General features: G+C 39.7%; 1 pseudogene; it reads right to left on the reverse strand.

Annotated features, from left to right (window-relative positions):
• Positions 1-3,568: 3,568 nt before the first annotated feature.
• LOC125933325 (olfactory receptor 5B2-like) lies at positions 3,569-4,935 on the reverse strand (annotated as a pseudogene).
• Between the last annotated feature and the right edge of the window lie 14,118 nt (positions 4,936-19,053).

The following is a 19,053-nucleotide window of genomic DNA, read 5'->3' on the forward strand; positions in this document are numbered from 1 at the left end:
ATTTGTACTTCAGAATGATTCTGGTCTAATGTTAAGGGATTTACATATAAATATGTGTGTTAGAGTGTGTGTGTGTGTGTGTGTGTGTACAATGGATAGTATTATTTTAATTTTACCATTGAAGGAATTAGGGATTTGAGGAATTATGTGATATTTTACAATGATATCACTAGTATGAAAAAGATTCAAGTTTGAAACTCAGTTTTGACCTAACCAGAATCTGTGCACTTTTAACTCCTTCACTTGGAATATTTAAAGGTGGCAATAACAATAAGGATGAGATTAAGGAGAAAAGGTTACACTGCAGTTTGATCTTACTAAATCACTCAATTCCCTTTGTAGCTTAAAGAAGAGTCACTTCACACTTTCTTTCACCTCCAATGAGCCAATGAGAGACCTTCTGATAGTGAACAAAATGAAATTACCATATACTCAAGTAGAGCATCAACTATCTTATTTTTTTAAGGGAAGCCACAGGGTATTTTATAAGTATCATTAAATCCCCTGCTAATGGAATTTTGAATTTATACTCCAGCTTCAACTTACTATTTTAGAAAAAATGTTTCAAAACATCAATTTCTCTGCTCAAACAACTCATAGCATGTTTAGCTTTCATACTCCTTTTGTGTGAATTACACTTTTCACTAATAATGTATATGGAATATAGTGGCTTACCTTGCTCCTTGAAGAGAAGAGACAGTCAGTCCTCAATAGTGAGTGTGAAATTCATGAGAAAATCATCCAAGAAATAACCCACACAAACTGTAGAGAAGCTATATGTTCGGTAGTGGTCAAAAGTTTCCAAGTTCTCCAAGGCAGCAAAAAATGAACTAAAACACACCAACAAGGACCCAGGAACCTGGGCTCAGATTCTGAATCTACCATTGATTCATGCTGTGCCCTTGGAGAAGTCACTTACCTTCTCCTTATTTGTAAAATAAACATAGTAAAAATACTTCTCCCACATATTTTACAGAATTGTGTCTGTAAATAGCAAATAAGGGAAGGTCTATAAAATAACTCAGTAAGGGGTTACCATTTTTTTTTTCAACGTTTTTTATTTTTGGGACAGAGAGAGACAGAGCATGAACGGGGGAGGGGCAGAGAGAGAGGGAGACACAGAATCAGAAACAGGCTCCAGGCTCCGAGCCATCAGCCCAGAGCCTGACGCGGGGCTCGAACTCACGGACCGCGAGATCGTGACCTGGCTGAAGTCGGACGCTTAACCGACTGCGCCACCCAGGCGCCCCAAGGGGTTACCATTTTAAAGCCACTCAATACAACTTTTTGTCTTGAGGTGCGTTCCTTGGTCATGGTTGCAGGCTGACAGCAACTCTTCAGGGAAGGAGAAGGCCTGAGGGCAATGATGCCCACTGACATTCAGATGAATGTAGGATGATCATGGAGCCCAGTGTGCAATCTGATCTCTCTAGAATGATGCTATGTGGACTGTTGTTGCTATTTCAGAGGCTGATATAAGGGCACCAAAAATGAGTTATTAAGATATGGGGCTCAGGGGAAGCTCTTTCAAGAGCATCTATGGCTCTTCATCCCACCTTCCTACGGAAGAAGCAATTAAGCTACCTACGGGGACCTCGCTACATGTATTGAGTGGGTATGCACAGTTGTCATTACTTGGTATTTCTTTTTTCCCCTGAATGTATGATTTAGCTATTTTCAGCCTACAATGGGTCATATGGGGACATTCCACACCATCTTTGAAGACTTTCTGTAACTCTAAAAAAATTATACATTCAAATAATTAGATTTCAACAAGAGAAACATCCCTATAAAGAAAAAAAGTGAGTCTTGTAATAGGCTACACTGTCCCACAAGTAGTAGCATGACATTTCTGTACATTGAAGAAAAATTTTACAAATATGGAGATGTTGCAGCCTGTAATTAGACAGAGACCAAAAAATGGAGCCATGAGTGCACATTCCCAGAGGTAGCTTCGGTATAGAATGGGGCTCCCTGCGGGGCAAATTAAATGCATAAATGTTGCGCATTACTTTGGGACTTTGAAAGTACGTTATGTTTATTACTGACAGTTATTTTCTGGTTTATCTTCTATAAGGATATTTTGAACGATTTCAGTTAGGTGTATGTTCCAGAGTGCATGAAGTAATTTTCCAAATTAAATCATATAGCAAATTTTATATAATCTCCTCTTAATGTATTTCTGTAATTTACTAAATAGCATTTATCTTGTGCTTCCTTGACACCTTGCAAGCCATACTTCTGAGTAAAAATTATAAAATGGTTTGAGGTCACACAGCTGTTGAGACTTCCAGGCGATCATGCCAAAAGTGACGGCTGCAAGCACTGAGTGAGAACGTAGATGAAAATATTTCAGCAACGTGGAAAATAAGCTATAATACAGGAAATGCTCTAGGAGCATATCTAGACAGTTGCTACAGAGAATTCCCAAAGACTCAAGGACCTAACATATGGTCCAAATGGACTCAATTTATTCATTTGTTAGATAATTATTTATTGAGAATCTACGAGTCACATACTCATTTTGGTATTGGTGATCGTGTGGTAAATACAACGGATAAAGTCACTGTTCTTATGGAGTTAGGTTCTAGTTAGGAGAGATAGTTCACAAAGTAAAAGGCCGATAACTATACAACAGGCAAGTGTTTGTAAGGGTGACAAAGAATAATGCAGGGTGAGAAGTTGGTGTATGCGGGAAGGAGAAAGTGACGAATTTTTAAAGGTAGGCAGAGAAGGCCTCTAAGATTAAGGAGACCCTGAATGGACTAAGAGAAGATTTCTTTCAGAAGGAACAGCAAGTACAAAGACCCTGAGGTGGAAGTGTATTTGAGTTGTCCAGAAATACCAAGGAAATCACTGTGGATGAAGTGAGGGAGAAGTCTGGGAGAGGGACAAGAGATGACCTAACAACACTGCAGTATGAAAAATAGGAAACATTAGCCATTTCAAAGCATTTTTAGACAGAAAAGTGTGCATTCTTGATAGTCTCTGTTCATTTTTTTAGCATTATGAGAGTTTGAGGTTACATGTGAATAACGGAAAATGTGTTTATTTCCCTCCATTTTTTGTGTGTGTGGTCTAGATCTTTTGTCCTTTTAAAAAGTGTAATGTGAATATGTTGACTCTACAGAATGACTCAGTCAAGACAGAAATATAACTCTTTTTATTCTTTTAAAATTGTTAACATTTTTATTTGTTTTTGAGAGGCAGAGAGAGACAGAGCATGGGCAGAGGAGGGGCAGAGAGAGAGGGAGACACAGAATCCGAAGCAGGCTCCCGGCTCTGAGCTGTCAGCACAGAACCTGACGCAGGGCTCAAACCCATCAACTGTGAGATCATGACCCGAGCTGAAGTTGGACATTTAACTGACTGAGCCACCCAGGCGCCCCAATACGACTCCATTTAAATGCAATATCTATGTGTCTTTCAATCAAATGTGCCAACAAAGAAAATACATCTATTTAGAATTACTTACTTTTTCTTCAGTTAAGATTTTACAACAGGAATTCAGCAAAAGAAACAAATATTATTAGACACAAATTTATATTCTAACCCCCAAATTATTTAAAATCATTTTATTCAAAACCACTGACACTTCGTTTACCTCTGCCAAATTTACCACTGTCAGTGTATATGTCCTCAGAGTCATAGAGGATGTGTGTATGTGTCTCTGCTCATAGACTCGTTTTTCCCACTGATTTACATGTATGTGTACACAGGCACGTGGTAAAGAAAATGCATGTGGAACAAGCGAATAAAACAAAAGCCATTAGTAAGTGTTTTGAGAAGCAGGACCCCTGGCTTTTCATGGCTTTTTTTGAGCCATACTAGTTCAAGTATTATATTTTAGACATATTTTATTTTTACAAGACAGCAGACTTTTCAAGTGTTAGGGATATAACTTGAGGAATTAAATGCAGGGTAAGTCTTAAAAATATGAATGGGATAAACCGAGAGAAATGAAACTAGATTATTGTGCATAATATAATATTAAAATCCCAGTATGAGAGATGATTTTGCCTTTTCCAAAACTTTCTTGAAAGCATTCTTGACCTCTTTGTTCCTCAGGCTGTAGACCACAGGGTTCAGCATGGGGATGAGCACAGTGTAGAACACGGATGCCATTTTGTCTGTGTCCATGGGATGGCCGGAACTGGGCTGTAAATACATAAAGATGACTGTCCCGTAAAAGATGGAGACTGTAGTGAGGTGGGAAGCCCAGGTGGACAAAGCCTTTTGGTGCCCCTGAGCTGACTGCATCTTCAAGCTGGTTATAAATATGAATAGGTAGGATAGGATTATAACGAGAAGAGCAAAAAGACATTAAAGCTTGACACATACACAAGAACGACCTTACTAATGTGTTTACAAAAGCAAGAGAGAGCCATGACTGCTGGAATATCACAGGAAAAAGTGATGGACCACATTGGACTTACAGAAAGAAAGACTGAACGTATTCCCAACCTGAATGGATGCATTCAGGAGACTACAGATGTAGCAACCCATGGCCAGAAGAGCACACACGCTCATCGTCATGGTGGTGGTGGGATGGAGGGGCTTCACACTGCTGCATAGAGGTCACGGGCCGCTGAGGATAAGAGATAACGTTCCACAGTTGCAAAAGCTGCAGAAGAGAATGTTTGAGCAGCACACGCATTATAGGAGATGACCTGGTCTCCTATAAGGAATCCAGCCATGACCCTGGGAGTGACAGCTGTAGAGTAACCAAAGTCCACCAGAGACAGGTTACTGAGGAAAAAGTACATGAGACAGTGGCAATGGGAGTCCAGTAGGATCAGTATGATCATCCCCAGGTTCCCCCAAACACTGATGAAGTAAATGAGGGGTGAACACAATAAAAAGTGGAATCTGAAGTTTTGGAGTATTGGTCAGATCCATCAGGATGAAATCTGTCACTTCTGTATTAGTGTCCATGGGAATTACTAAATTCTTTGTAGTAATGAGAAAGAAAGGAATATTTGGTAAACAGAAGATAGATAGCACTGGGGCGCCTGGGTGGCTCAGTCAGTTAAGCGTCCGACTTCAGCTCAGGTCACGATCTCGCGGTCCGTGAGTTCGAGCCCCGCGTCGGGCTCTGGGCTGATGGCTCAGAGCCTGGAGCCTGCTTCCGATTCTGTGTCTCCCTCTCTCTCTGTCCCTCCCCCGTTCATGCTCTGCCTCTCTCTGTCTCAAAAATAAATAAACGTTAAAAAAAAAAGTAGCTTCATAAGAAAATAGATGGCACTGAAATTTATATATTTATTTGTTTATTCATAAGTATGTTTATTTATTTGAGAGAGGCAGAAACAGCACAAGCAGGGAAAGAGGCAGAGAGACAAGGAAAGAGAATCCCAAGCAGGCTCTAAGCTGCCAGCACAGAGCCCTACACAGGGCTCAAACTCAGAGAACTGTGAGAGCATGACCTGAGCTGAAACCAAGTCAGATGCTTAACCAACTGAGCCACCCGGCCCCCCTGCACTGAAATTTAAATATATAAATACACCATTTATTTCACCACTTAATTATGGTAATAATTTATTCTTCGTGATTCTCTGATATAAAGCATAGATTTGAACAAAAAACTTAGGACTTAGATAAATGATCTATATGGTTACATACTGTTGAAGCCAAAAGATCCTTACAAGTCCCATAGCCAACTTCTTACTTGTGCAAATGCACAAAGAGAGGCGCAGAAAGAGGTTATGATTTATCCAAGGTCACATATTTGCTGTACCAACATTTCCTAAGTCAGATTTCCTGAGTTTATTGACAGCTAACGTTTATACAGTGCTCACATCAAGTACACGCTTATGTCTAATGTTGAAATATGCTTAATCCTCTCAACAAACCCACAAATGACTAAGTGTTTGTGCAAGTCTACATCAGTATCAACCAATAGAGTCAAGCCTTGGACCCAGGCAAAGTGATTTCCTAGACCCAGGCTCTTAACTGAAGTTTAATTGAATTTATTTTAACTGAGTTCACATTTATTCATTGTGTCCATTAGGCCAAACTCAGTACTTGTAGGTGTTCAGTAGAATAGCTATGTATATACAAACTAGATGTACTGGGATAACAGCACAACTACAGTAGAGGCATGTAGGAATTCCAGTTCAATTCAATTCTGAAGAAGGTATGGCATTGGGTGTTAGAGCTTGGGCTCTGAGAAGAGGTTCATAAGCATTCAGAAAGCAGCCCTACCATTTTCAACCAAGGAGACATTGGTCCTAACATAACTTCCTTGAGCCTCATTTTCTTTATAAAATGAAGATGGTGGGGCACCTGCATGGTTCAGTTGGTTAAGCCTCCAGCTCTTGATCTCAGCTCAGGTCTTGATCTCAGGATGGTGAGTGCAAGCCACGCTGGGCGTGGAGTCCCTTTAAAAAAAAAATAAATATGGTAATGGGATGATTCAAAAGGGATTTTTTACAAAATCTAAATGAGGTAATTCATTTTTAAAAAGCACAATGTGGGCATTCATCACAATCCTGATGAATTACTACATTATTATTAGGATGGAACGATGGTCTCCATGTTGGTTAAGGACAGGTGGGGGTGGGATGCAGGGCTTCAAGATGTGGAGGCAGTATGAAGTCTGGCAGCCTCCAGCCTCTTGTACAGTCACAGAGATGGAGAGCTGAAGAGTCATGGACCAGGAATTTCATTCTAGTCTGCAGATCTGTTATGTGGTCAGCTCCATGGTTTTGCTTTTTAATTTTTAATTTGACCTTGGAGCTTTTGGTAGCATGTCCATTCTCTGGTAACTACTTTTCTCTATCTCCTCTCTACCTTCTATTTCCTCCTGGCCATTTTGCAACTTCACTTTACATTCCTGTCCCTAAAGGCACTTGTGTGTTTATAAATTTCTAACATACATGATAATATAACCTACAACTTTTAAAGCAAATAGAATGTGCTGCATTCTATGACCACTAATAAGGGAATGACATATTCAGATATAGATATGTTTCACTTTAATCTTCATGATAACATTAAACGTCAGTCGGCACTAGTATCCCTATTTTACAAATAAGAAAAGAGGATTTGAGAAGTTACTTCCTAAAATTACGTGTCTAAGAGGAAGCAGCTCTGAGAATCAAATGTATCTATGATCTATTTTACAACATACGCACTGAATGACTGCTCTGTCGACTTTTCTAGACGTCAGGAAAAGGGTGAGCTTCGGGGGTAAAGAATATTAAAGTGGAGTACAGATCTAAATAATCTCATGAAGATCCGTCTGGCATCTAAAGAACTGTCCAATCAAACTTTGCTTGTGAACCTCCCCTACAATGACAGGAAAAGATAGAAAATGGGAGGAAATTACCTCCTGCTCAATCAGAGCATCATCCACCTTCCGTCTTTGCCCATCCTCTTTAGGAACATAACAACGTTTCATAAGTGCCACTGAGCTTCCTACTAACGCAAGTGGTCTTTAATTGGACATAAAGTCCCAAGCGTTTCAGAAAATATGTTCATGGCCTTCTATTTTGAGCTCAAATAACTCATAACATCAGCTTCACTACTACTTTTACATGCATTACACTTCTCACTAAAAATGTGTGTGAAATACAAAAGGTTACTTACCTGGTCCTTGAAAACAGGCGATGGAAATCCTGAATGTTTAGTCATTGATCTGAAACTCTGCAGGGGAAGAATGTAGCAATCCCATCAACAAAGCTCCCTCCAGGAAGCTAATCAAAAGGTGCCCTTAGAGTTGTCCCTTACCTGATGTCAAACTTAATTTCTTTATTTGTGAAATAGAGTGTTATTAACACATGGGCATGATTCGCAGGACTGTGGCTGTGAATAGCAAATAAAAAGGCTATAAAACAACTCAGTAAAGGGTTATCGCTTGGACTGCATTCAATACAATTTTCATGCTAGGGGTTTTCCTGACGATGGTTGCAGACTCACAGAAATTCCACAATTTGGGGGAAGATCAGCATGTGTACTAACAACCATTCGCATTCACACGAGTAAATAAATTACCCAGATGCCTTGGTATATAGTCTGTTCCTTTCAAAATGATGTCAGGCAGAAGAACCATGTTGGGATTCTAAAAGATAATAATGAATAAGAACCAGAAACCTGGAGATCTCAGGGGAACAGGCCCTTGTGAGGGCAGCTCTAGGACTTTCTCCTACTATTTAAGGGAGAGGCAATTAACCATCTGTGAATACCTAGCTTAATGTGTTGAGTGAACACACAGATGCATTTACATTTTTTTTTTTTTGCCATTTCTTCCTCGTTTTCAGTTTAGGCATAATTCACTTACAGCAAATTTCATGTATTTTTGTGTATAGTCCTGAAAGTTGGTTAAATGCGTATGATCGTGAGCCACCAACACAATAAAAATAAAGACTAGTACCGTCTGTCCTCGAAGGTCCCTGTGTTCCTTTGTGGTGAAGCCCTCCTGCCACCCTCAGATCCTGAAACTGATTTTGTTCTTGAGACTTTTCCTCTGGAAGAAATGTCATATAAATGAGGTCGTACACTATCTAATTTGTTGAGTCTGGCTTGTTTCACTCAGCATAAGGTGTATATGAGATTCTTCCATTTCTTGCACGTATCAGTGGTTTGTTCCTTTTTATTGTCGAGTAGTATTCTATTATGTGGACATAACCACACCGTCTATTTCTAGATTGTATTGATTACAGTTAGATCAGCTATAAACATTTGCATACAGAACTGTTGTATAAACATAGGTTTGAGTAAATACCTTGAAGTGAGATGGTTAGCAGATATGGTAGATTTATGTTTAACCTTATCAGACATTGCCAAATGATTTTTTAAAGTTTATTTTTATTTTTGACAGAGAGAGAAAGTGGGGGGGGGCGGAGGGAGAGCACACAAGTGGCGGAGGGGCAGAGAGCGAAAGAGAGAGACAGAGAATCTGAAGCAGGGTCCAGGCTCTGAGCAGTCAGCACAAAGTCTAGCATGGGGCTCAAGCCCATGAACCATGAGATCATGCCTGAGCAGAACTCAGACACTTAATCTGCTGAGCCACCCAGGCGCCCAGCTGAACAATTTTTTTGAGTAATGCGCCATTTTGTATTTCCATTGGTAGTCCATGATAATCTCAATTTCCTCATGTCATTGCCAAACCTTAGTACTGTCTACCCCAGGGTAGAGTATTGCTGACAGAACAAAGAGCCTGAATGAAAATTCTAAGGCTGTGAGAAATTATGTTGGTTATGGAGCAAGAGAAGTCCATTAGCCTCACAACAGCATGTGGCAGAACTATTGCAGAAGGGAAAATCACAGCTGCCAAGAGCTGTGATACTGTTTGGGGAAAATAAGGGACAAGTCAAACATTAAAAAGGGATATTCAGGAAATGATACAGGGGCTTTGTAAAGCTCTGACATATTTCTGGGTATGCACATGTAGTATGCAGGTAAAAACAGAGCTGATGCCAGTTACTTATTCCTGGCTGATCTTATGGTTCCCCGCCAAGAAGAAATCAAAAACCAGGGAAGATTTGTCAACTGCCCAAACTTTGAATAAATTACCCAAACCATTCCCAGAACCTTCCTTCAAAATGGGTCTAAGAAAAACTTCCGCTGACCACTGATACAGTGGCTACCCTTAAGAGCACAGGCTTATAAATAAGAACAAGGGTTGAAAAGATTGGGCTGAAACTTCAAAGGCTACACACAGAAGGGAAACAGACTCTAAAATCAGTGTAGTTCGATCAATGAAACAAGAATGAGTATCAAACAGCAACTCTGGGGATGGTCAGAATTCAAAGTTTCTATACTATGTGATCTGAAGGGCCCATTTTTTCAGCCAAAAAAAAAAATTGTAAGGCATGAAAATAAGGAGAAAAATGTGGTCCAAACAAAGGGGAGAACAGTCAATAGAAACTCTCTGAGGGAGGTCAGATATATTCAAAGAACTGAAGAAAACAAGGAGAGGAAAATATGATGCCAGTGATTCATCTAATAAAGAGTAGCAATAAACAAGATGAAAGTTATAAAAAAGGAAGAAGCTGTAATTTTGGAGTCCAAATTTTAACTGCATCAAAATTCAATTGTTTTTCCATATCAAGCAATGCCATGAATACAAGTTTTAAAAAGACAAATCACAAATTGGAAGAAAGTGTTTGCAAATACAATAGCCAATTTAAAAGTTCATTTTGAGACTGTAGACATCTCGCAACTCAATTATGAGAAAACAAACATTTCGATTAAAAAGCGGGGAAAGGTTTGAAGAGATGTGCTAACAAAGAAAGCGTATGAGTGCTAAGAAGCACATGAAAAGATACAAAATATCAATAACCATAAATACGAAAACCAGGAGACACCAGTTCACACACATTTGTATGGCTGCCATTGAGAAAACAGATAATAACAGATGCTTGTACAGCTGTGGTAAAGGAGAGTCCTCTTACCTCACTGGTAGTATTTGAAGTTGGGGTTACTGGAGAGGCTGGAAAATTGGGACAAACTCTTGGTAGAATAATGAGGTCGAATAAAATCCTCTGCGGTCTCATTATACAAAAAAAGCAAATAACTACTGGAGGAAGGAAGTCTGTTTCAGGCACAAAGACAATATCACTCACAAGATATATCTGTCTTTAGAAGGTAAAGGAGTGAGGTGCTAGGGCACTGCTCTGGAAACTTCTGAAGATATTAAGGACAGAAGACTTTTTATTTTAGTTTTTGTATATTTTTAGTGTTTACTTATTTTGAGGGAGGGAGAGAGAGCACAAGCAGGAGAAAGGCAGAAAGAGAGGGAGAGAGAGGATCCCAAGCAGGCTCCACACTGTCAGCACAGAGTCTGATGTGGGACTCAAACTCACTACCCACGAGACCATGACCTAAGCCAAAATCAAGAGTCAGATGCTTAACTGACTGACCCACCCAGGCACCCCCATAAAGACTTTTTAGAGTTCCAATCAAAATTCCTGGGAGGAAGCAGCTGAAATTCTAGTGATTATAACGACTCTAGAAGCTCAGTGTATCTAAGGGATAAATTTATCCTCTCCATCCACTGCAAGTGTGGGTCCTTTCAATCCAATAGCTTATGAACTAAGAAGAAAAGTTAGCTCATCCCGTATACACATCTAATATATAATATTGAACTAGGGTAAAGATAATAAGGAAAAAGCCACCAACTCATTCATAAAAGTGAACAAAGGAAGACAAAGTTAATTCCAGAATTTTGCTGAGTTGACAAAGGCCCTTACACCATGAGGATGATAGATAATTCTTCATTATATCTTGATTCTTATTTTTGTGACGAACTCTATTTGCCATTCTTTTTCCTAGAACCTCGTTCAGTTTTTTGGAAATTGTTTTCTTACCCATTATTCTTTATTTACAACTTGTGAAGTGATTTTGAATGGTCTGTTCTCTTTGAGGAACATCATTTGGCAGACTTACTTCCACCCATGCAATTTTTTAATTTCTACAGGTGGTTTAAGACTTTTCAATGAAGGCATAACCTTCTTAGAGATGCAGCTCCTTAAAAAACCTGGATGTTTCTTATCCGTTTGGTCCCATATTCTAGTCACCACACCCCAAATTATTTTCTAGATATAGCTCTCTAGATTATTTTATTTATTTTCCTCCTTACTCCTGTATCTTTCTCTCTTAACTTAATAATGCCTGTGATTTTAAGGGACACATGGATGCTGATGTGTATAGCAGTGCTATCAACAATAGCCAAATTATGGAAAGAGCTCAAATGTCCATTGACTGATGAATGGATAAAGAAGTTGTGGTGTTTATAATACCATGGAATATTATTCAGCCACAAAAAAGAATGAAATTTTGTCATTGGCAATGACATGGATGGAGCTAGAGAGTATTATGCTAAGCAATATAAGTCAGTCAGAGAAAGACAAATACCATATGATTTCTCTCATATGTGGAACTTAAGAAACAAAACATGAACATAACGGGGAAGAGAGGCAAACCATAAAACAGACTCTTTTTTTTTTTAATTTTTTTTTAACGTTTATTTTTATTTTTGGGACAGAGAGAGACAGAGCATGAACGGGGGAAGGGCAGAGAAAGAGGGAGACACAGAATCGGAAACAGGCTCCAGGCTCTAAGCCATCAGCCCAGAGCCCGAGGCGGGGCTCGAACTCACGAACCGCGAGATCGTGACCTGAGCCAAAGTCCGACGCTCAACCGACTGAACCACCCAGGCGCCCCCCATAAAACAGACTCTTAACTAAAGAGAACAAGCTGAGGATTGCTGGAGGGGGGGCAGGGAATGGGTTAAATGGGTGATGGGTATTAAGGGAACTTGTTGTGATGAGCACTGGGTGTTATATAGAAGTGATGAATCTCTAAATTCTACTCCTGAATCTAATATTACGCTATATGTTAACCAACTGGAATGTAAATAAAAACCCAAAACTACTAAAAATACTATAAAGAAAGGAAGAAAGAAGGAAAGCCTATGGTTGACATATTGTTGGTGACTAATAGATTGTGGTTTAAAATTACAATGATTTTTACTTGCTTATGTGGTATCCAAAATTGGATGCTGACCAAAGGGGAGAAAGAAAGGACGTTATGGGAAAAAGTAGTAAAGTTTGAATAAACTCTGGACTTCACTTACCAGTAAAGTACCAACGTTGGATTCTTTGCCTTGAAAAATGCAACATGATAATGTAAGACAATAAAACTTTAGGTGCAAAGTTTTGAGGGAAACTAGGTGAGTGGATATCCAGGAGTTCTTGGTGCTACCTGTGAAACTTTTGTGTAAATCCAAAACAATTCCAACATTAAAAGTTTATGAGAGCTCTCTCCCCGGTATCTCACCACTGCGTTGGTGCAGGTAGGGGATTGAGCTTGAGCTAGCTCGAATAAAGGCTCTTTTGCTTTAAAAAAAAAAGCTTATGAGAAATAATTTAAACAGTGGGCTCTCTAGATGGCATACAAAGGGCTCAACAGAACTTCTCTTCCTCACTGGTGGAAATTTTTTTTAACCCCAACAATTTGAAATCCTTTGAACTTGTCTTAAGGACATACAGCAAATGGAGAAACATGTGCTTGAGGAGATCTGCTCAGTCTCCTAAGAACAGCATTGTGGCATTTAGGCCATGATCCACTTCCATCACCTTCCCCAGCTCTGTGTGGTAGAAGTTATGTTACAGGCAAATGTGTCCAAGAAGGCAGGGGTACTTTCTAACTCCAGGTTCCATTGTGGGCTACAGTATCATTCTCTGCAGGGTGGGACACAGGCATCTCTCATTCTCTCCACGTCCACATTGCAGAAGCATGATTCCCAATGAGCAAGGTTGGGAGAGGGGGGCAGAGGCTGTCATCTCCCATCCAGTTAATAGGGTAAAAGCTTTGTCCAACATACAGAAGGCTGAGAGTTTAGGGACCCAATGGCCTCTGCCTCAATTTGTTTGTTGGGTAGTGATTTCACATTGGGAAGGACAGGCCAAGAAACCTAGGGCTATGGTCTTCCCCCTAGCACTTGCTTAAAGAAGAAGAGTATCATTCTGGGAGAGCTGGATCCTGTCTCCTCCTCCAGTCCTAGTACAATGGCACAGAGTTTCTATTCAGAGAGTAGGCAGTCAATGAAGACAAGAACTCTGAAGCTTTGCCTGAGGTGAATGACTTTATTTAGAGCAGGTGAGAAGTTCATGCCTAAGAGTATTATGGAAAACCATGGAGCATTTGGTGATAAGCAATTAAAAGAGGGTTGGAAAATTTCATGATACTGGTAGCAAAACATAAAATGGCAGAGCATCCAGTAGATTTCAAGAGAGAACAGGAGCAAGAGATAGTCAAGAAAAGTCCTCCTAAAATCATACTCATGCCTAAGGGTCCTGAGGGCTGAATACATACCTTACATTGCATCCACTTAAGAGTCATAAAAGCAGGATGCAGAGAAAATGCAAAAGCTTTACCAAACCACACAGTGATCCATAAGCAAAGAGCCTTGAACCCTTTGCACACTTAAGCACGACCTTCGACTAAACACTGGATGAAGAATAAACTACTGTAATCCAGGTATAACTCTAAAGGAGTAGTGTCTGAAAAAAGTCATGCTTATCCCTGTTGATCTGGAAGACGTTGTGCATTCCCAAGGTCACACTCCCTGGAGAGTCATAGGAAGGAAAATTTCTAGTCCCTGGATGAACGTAGGGCAAAATTATAATGTCGCTGAACTGTGAAAGCCATATCCAACACACAGAAACATCCAATGGTAAAATGTGAAAATTGGTGTCTACCTGATTCAGGAGATTTAAGAACAATTTTTTATGTGGAAATGGTGCATGAGTCCCAAGAGTAATCTATAGGCAGGCAGGCTAAAAGATAAATAGGGGAAAAGGTAGGGTCAAGGACATCAGAACCCGCATACTTCAGGGGAAATAGATACACTTTGCTGAATTAGTTCTGCAAGTCATTAGCCACATAAATAAATGACTGGAGAGTGAGATTAGCAGGACAGAGGGATACGAAATCAATATCCACGTTCCCTGACAGAAAAACAAATTTAACACTATAAGTAACGAAACACCCTTATGAGAAGTGCAAAGTCCAGATCGATGTCTTGTGTGTTGAAATCTCAACCCTGAGTACTTCAAAGTGTGTTCTTATTTGGAAGTAGGATTGTTGCAGATTTACTTATTTAAGATGAGGTTCCACTGGGGTAGGGTGGGCCCCAAATCTTATAGGAGTCTAATAGGACTCCCTTTAAAAAGGGAAAATTTAGACAGATGCAGGCACAAGGGAATAACACCATGTGAAGAGGAAGACAGAGGTCAGAATGATCAGCAGACCAAGGAATGCAAACGAACACCAGCACATCACCCTGATGCTCGGAGACAGATATGAGACAATTTCTCCCTTACAGAATTCTCAAGCAACCCACGGAACCAACCCCATCGACACATTGACCTCAGATTTCTAGCATCCAGAAATGTGAGACGATACATTTCTGTTAATGCCAACTTCTTTGTGGCACTTTTTAAGAGCAGTCTTAGGAAATTAATATAGGCAACAATATGGATGAATCTCAGATACATCTTACGTGAAGGAATCCAGACACAAAGGCTACACACACTAGGACTCAACTTACAGGACATTATTGCAAAGGCAAAATTACATGGACGAGCCGTTACGTGGTTTCCAGGGACAGCAGGTGGGAGAAGGGGTGAAATATAAGAACATGTGACACAAAACCAGGTGTGCACCCTGATCAGATCCAGTTAGGTCCCCAGAGGCTGTTTAATTGCTTCTCCCTAAGAAGGCGGATGAAAGCTACAGACGCCCTCCTGGGGGACATGCATGGAGAACTCTGTGTCTATCTCACTCCCTCCTGATTCCATGAGATAGCCCCTGAAATCCCAGTAGGACTCAACATGACATCATTTCAGAGGGACCAGGCCATGTGCCATGCCCCTCTGGCCATCATTTATTCAGCTGACTGCTATCCTTGCTGGTACATGCAGACCTTCCTCCCTGACCTTGGACCTGAGAATTTGTTTCCAGCCTGCGATCGTGGCCAGGGAAAACATCTCCTCATGGAAATGATATTGATTGAGTTCCAGGTGAGAACCCCTCAGCAAGGTGTTTTCTAGAGCTTCCCTCCTTTGCTCATCATGACACAATTCTGTGAATTATGTAGGAGAGGTGATTTTATCCTTTATTTTACAAATAGGGAGAGAACAAGCGGCTGCTCCAAAAGCGTAGTCAGAACTAAGGGTGGGTTTAGGACTTGGATCATGTTTGTGACTCCATGTTGGGATCTTTCCTCCAATTTTACCTGTCTTAGAAGTCTTGGAATTTTCACTAGTACCTCATAGAGAACATCTCCAGTAGTATATATGCATTATTTCATAGCAAAAAGTCTGATTTCAGACTCACTATTCAGGATTGCCTGTCTCTTCTTTTCCGCCAGCGAGGTAAGCTTCTATGTTGCGTGTATTTTTTTTTTTTTTAGTAAGAAGTATAATTCATGCAAAATCCATGGGGCACTCTACCTACTATGAGTTATTTGAGCACCGAAATAGATGATTTGAACATTATTCCTAAAGCAGTGAGCTGAGGCTGGGATTTTAGTATCAAAATTTCCATCAATGGGGAGTTTAGTGATATCTATGGAATAACATCAACTGCTTTCTTTAAAAAGATCAGCCAAATTATATACCTTCTCATATCCTCAGGTGTCTTAATGGTAAAGTGGGAATAATCAAAATTCTACTTACCTCAGAATGAATTTAAATGAAATGGTATATTTTTATACATGTATATTACACATGCATAAATATATGTACACATGCATACATAGAAATATATATGCATGTAGTTCTTACTCTTTGCAGGACGTTCCATATTCTGAGATGTTACGACTGTCGATGGTTGACAGACCTAATGACTTCAGGGGCTAGGCTTAGAGAATGAGGATGTGAAAGAATCAGGAGAACAATGGTAGATAATGATTTGTGAGGATAGTTGTCTTTCTAAAGGGCCTCAGATTATAATTAAGATTTAAGACACGGTTCCTACACAAGAACATATCACATAAAAATTTTTAAACATGGAGCTCTCCACCAAAACATACCTGAAGACTCAAGCTAGCCAACAAACCAGGACTTTTCAACTCTTGATCTTGGTGATTCAACTATGAGATGATAGTAATGGGAGGAAGAATGAGTTTAAGAAAGGACACTCTTTTGACTCATGCTAAAATAAGGATTTTAATTTCTGTGATGTTGGCTGTGATCTGTCTTCTTTCATTTGTGAGTTTTGTCTATTTGGGTCCTTTGTCTTTTCTTTTTGATAAGCTGGCTAGGGGTTTATCAATTTTGTTTATTCTTTCAGAGAACCAGATCTTAGTTTCATTCATCTGTTCTGTGATTTTTTTTTTGTTTCCATATTATTTATTTCTGCTCTAATCTTTATTATTTCCCTTCTTCTGCTGGCTTCGGGCTTTGTTTGCTGCTCCTTTCTGCCACCTTTAGGTTTAAGGTTAGGCTGTGTATTTGAGACCTTTCATACTTCTTCAGATAGGTCTGAATTGCAATATACTTCCCTCGTAGGACTGTCTTTGCTACATCCCAAAGGTTTTGGACTGTTGTACTTTCATTTTCATTTGCTCCCATGTATTTTTTTAGTTTCTTCTTTAATTTACTCATTAACCCATTCATTATTTAATAGGATGTTCTTTAACCTCCATGTATTTGAGGGCTTTCCAATTTTTTTCTTGTGATTGATTTTAAGTTTCATAGCCTTGTGATCTGAAAATATGTATGGCATGATCTCGATCTCTTTGAACTTAGTGGGGCATATTTGTAACCCAGTATGTGATCTGTTCTGGAGAATGTCCCATGTACCCTCAAGAAGAATGTGTAGTCTGCTGCTTTAGGATAAAATGTTCTGAATATATCTGGTAAGTCCATCCAGTCCAGTGTGTCATTCAAAGCCATTGTTTCCCTGTTGATTTTCTGCTTGGATGATCTGTCCATTGATGTAAGGGGGATGTTAAAGTCCCCCACTATTATTGTATTATTATCAATGAGTTTCTTTTTTTATTTTTAAAAGAAGTTTATTTTTTAATGTTTATTTATTTTTGAGAGAGAGAGAGAGAGAGAGAGAGAGAGAGAGAGAATCCAAAGCAGACTCCAGGCTTTGAGCTGTCAGCAAAGAGCCCAACACAGGGCTCGAACTCACAGACTGTGAGATCATGACCTGAGCTGGTGTTGGGTGCTTAACCGACTGAGCCACCCAGGCGCCCCATCAATGAGTTTCTTTATGTTTGTTATTAATTGATTTATATACTTTGGTGGTTGAAGATGTGGGGATAAATATTTACAATAGTTAGGTCTTCTCGATGGATAGATCCCTTAATTATGATACATTGCCCTTCTTCATCTTTTATTACAGTCTGTTTTAAAGTCTGGTTTGTCTGACATAAGTATGGCTACTCCAGCTTTCTTTTGGCATCCATTAGTATGATAGATAGTTTTCCATCCCCTCACTTTCAATCTGCAGGTGTCTTTAGGTCTAAAAGGAGTCTCTTGCAGACAGCATATAGATGGGTCTTGTTTTTTTTTTTATCCATTCTGATACCATATGTCTTTTGATTAGAACATTTAGTCCATTTACATTCAGAGTTATTATTGAAAGATATGGATTTAGTGCACATCCTGAAGATGTGCTCAGGTGAGGGATATCAGAAAGCTTTGTCCACCTGCACTTCCCACCTCACTACAGTCTCCATCTTCTATGGGACAGTCCTCTTCATGTACGCCCAGCCCAGCTCCAGCCATTCCATGGACTCAGATAAAATTGCATCCGTGTTCTACACTGTGGTAATTCCCATGCTAAACCCCCTGGTGTATAGCCTAAGGAACAAAGAGGTGAAAAATGCATTCAAGAAGGTGGTTGAGAAGGCAAAATTGTCTCTAAGCGTTGCCTCTTAAAGTTATAAGATCCACAGTGACCTGTGTTGTTCTTCTCAGATCCCCAATAGGCAATGATTCGCATTTTTAAAAATCAAAGTATAATTAACATATAATGTTATATTAGTGCTGGTGTACAACATAATGATTCAACAATTATATGCTACTTAGTGCTCACCACAATAATTGTAGCCACCATCTGTCACCAAACAACATTATTACCATCTTATTGGCTGACTATATTCCCTATGCGGTAGTTTTCGTTTCCATGACTTACTTATTTTGTAAGTTTATTTTGAAAGTTATTTATTTATTTTGGAAGTTTATTTATTTTGGAAGTTTAACTCTTTTTTTAAACGTTTGTTTATTTTTGAGAGAGAGGTAGAGTGCAAGTGGGGGAGGGGCAGAGAGAGAGGGAGACGCAGAATCCGAAGCAGGCTCCAGGCTCTGAGCTGTCAGAGCAGAGCCCGACGCGAGACTAGAACTCACAAGCTGTGAGATCCTGACCTGAGACGAAGTCGGAGGCCCAACCAACTGAGCCACCCAGGTGCCCCTGGAAGCTTAACTCTTAATCTCCTTTATCCCTTCCATCCATCCTCCTATCCACCTCCTCTCTTGGCAACCACCAGATCCCTACATTTGAGTCTGCTTTTTTTTTGTCGCTTCTTGTCTC

The sequence above is a fragment of the Panthera uncia genome, chromosome D1 (genome assembly GCF_023721935.1).
Source record: "Panthera uncia isolate 11264 chromosome D1, Puncia_PCG_1.0, whole genome shotgun sequence".
NCBI lineage: Eukaryota > Metazoa > Chordata > Mammalia > Carnivora > Felidae > Panthera > Panthera uncia.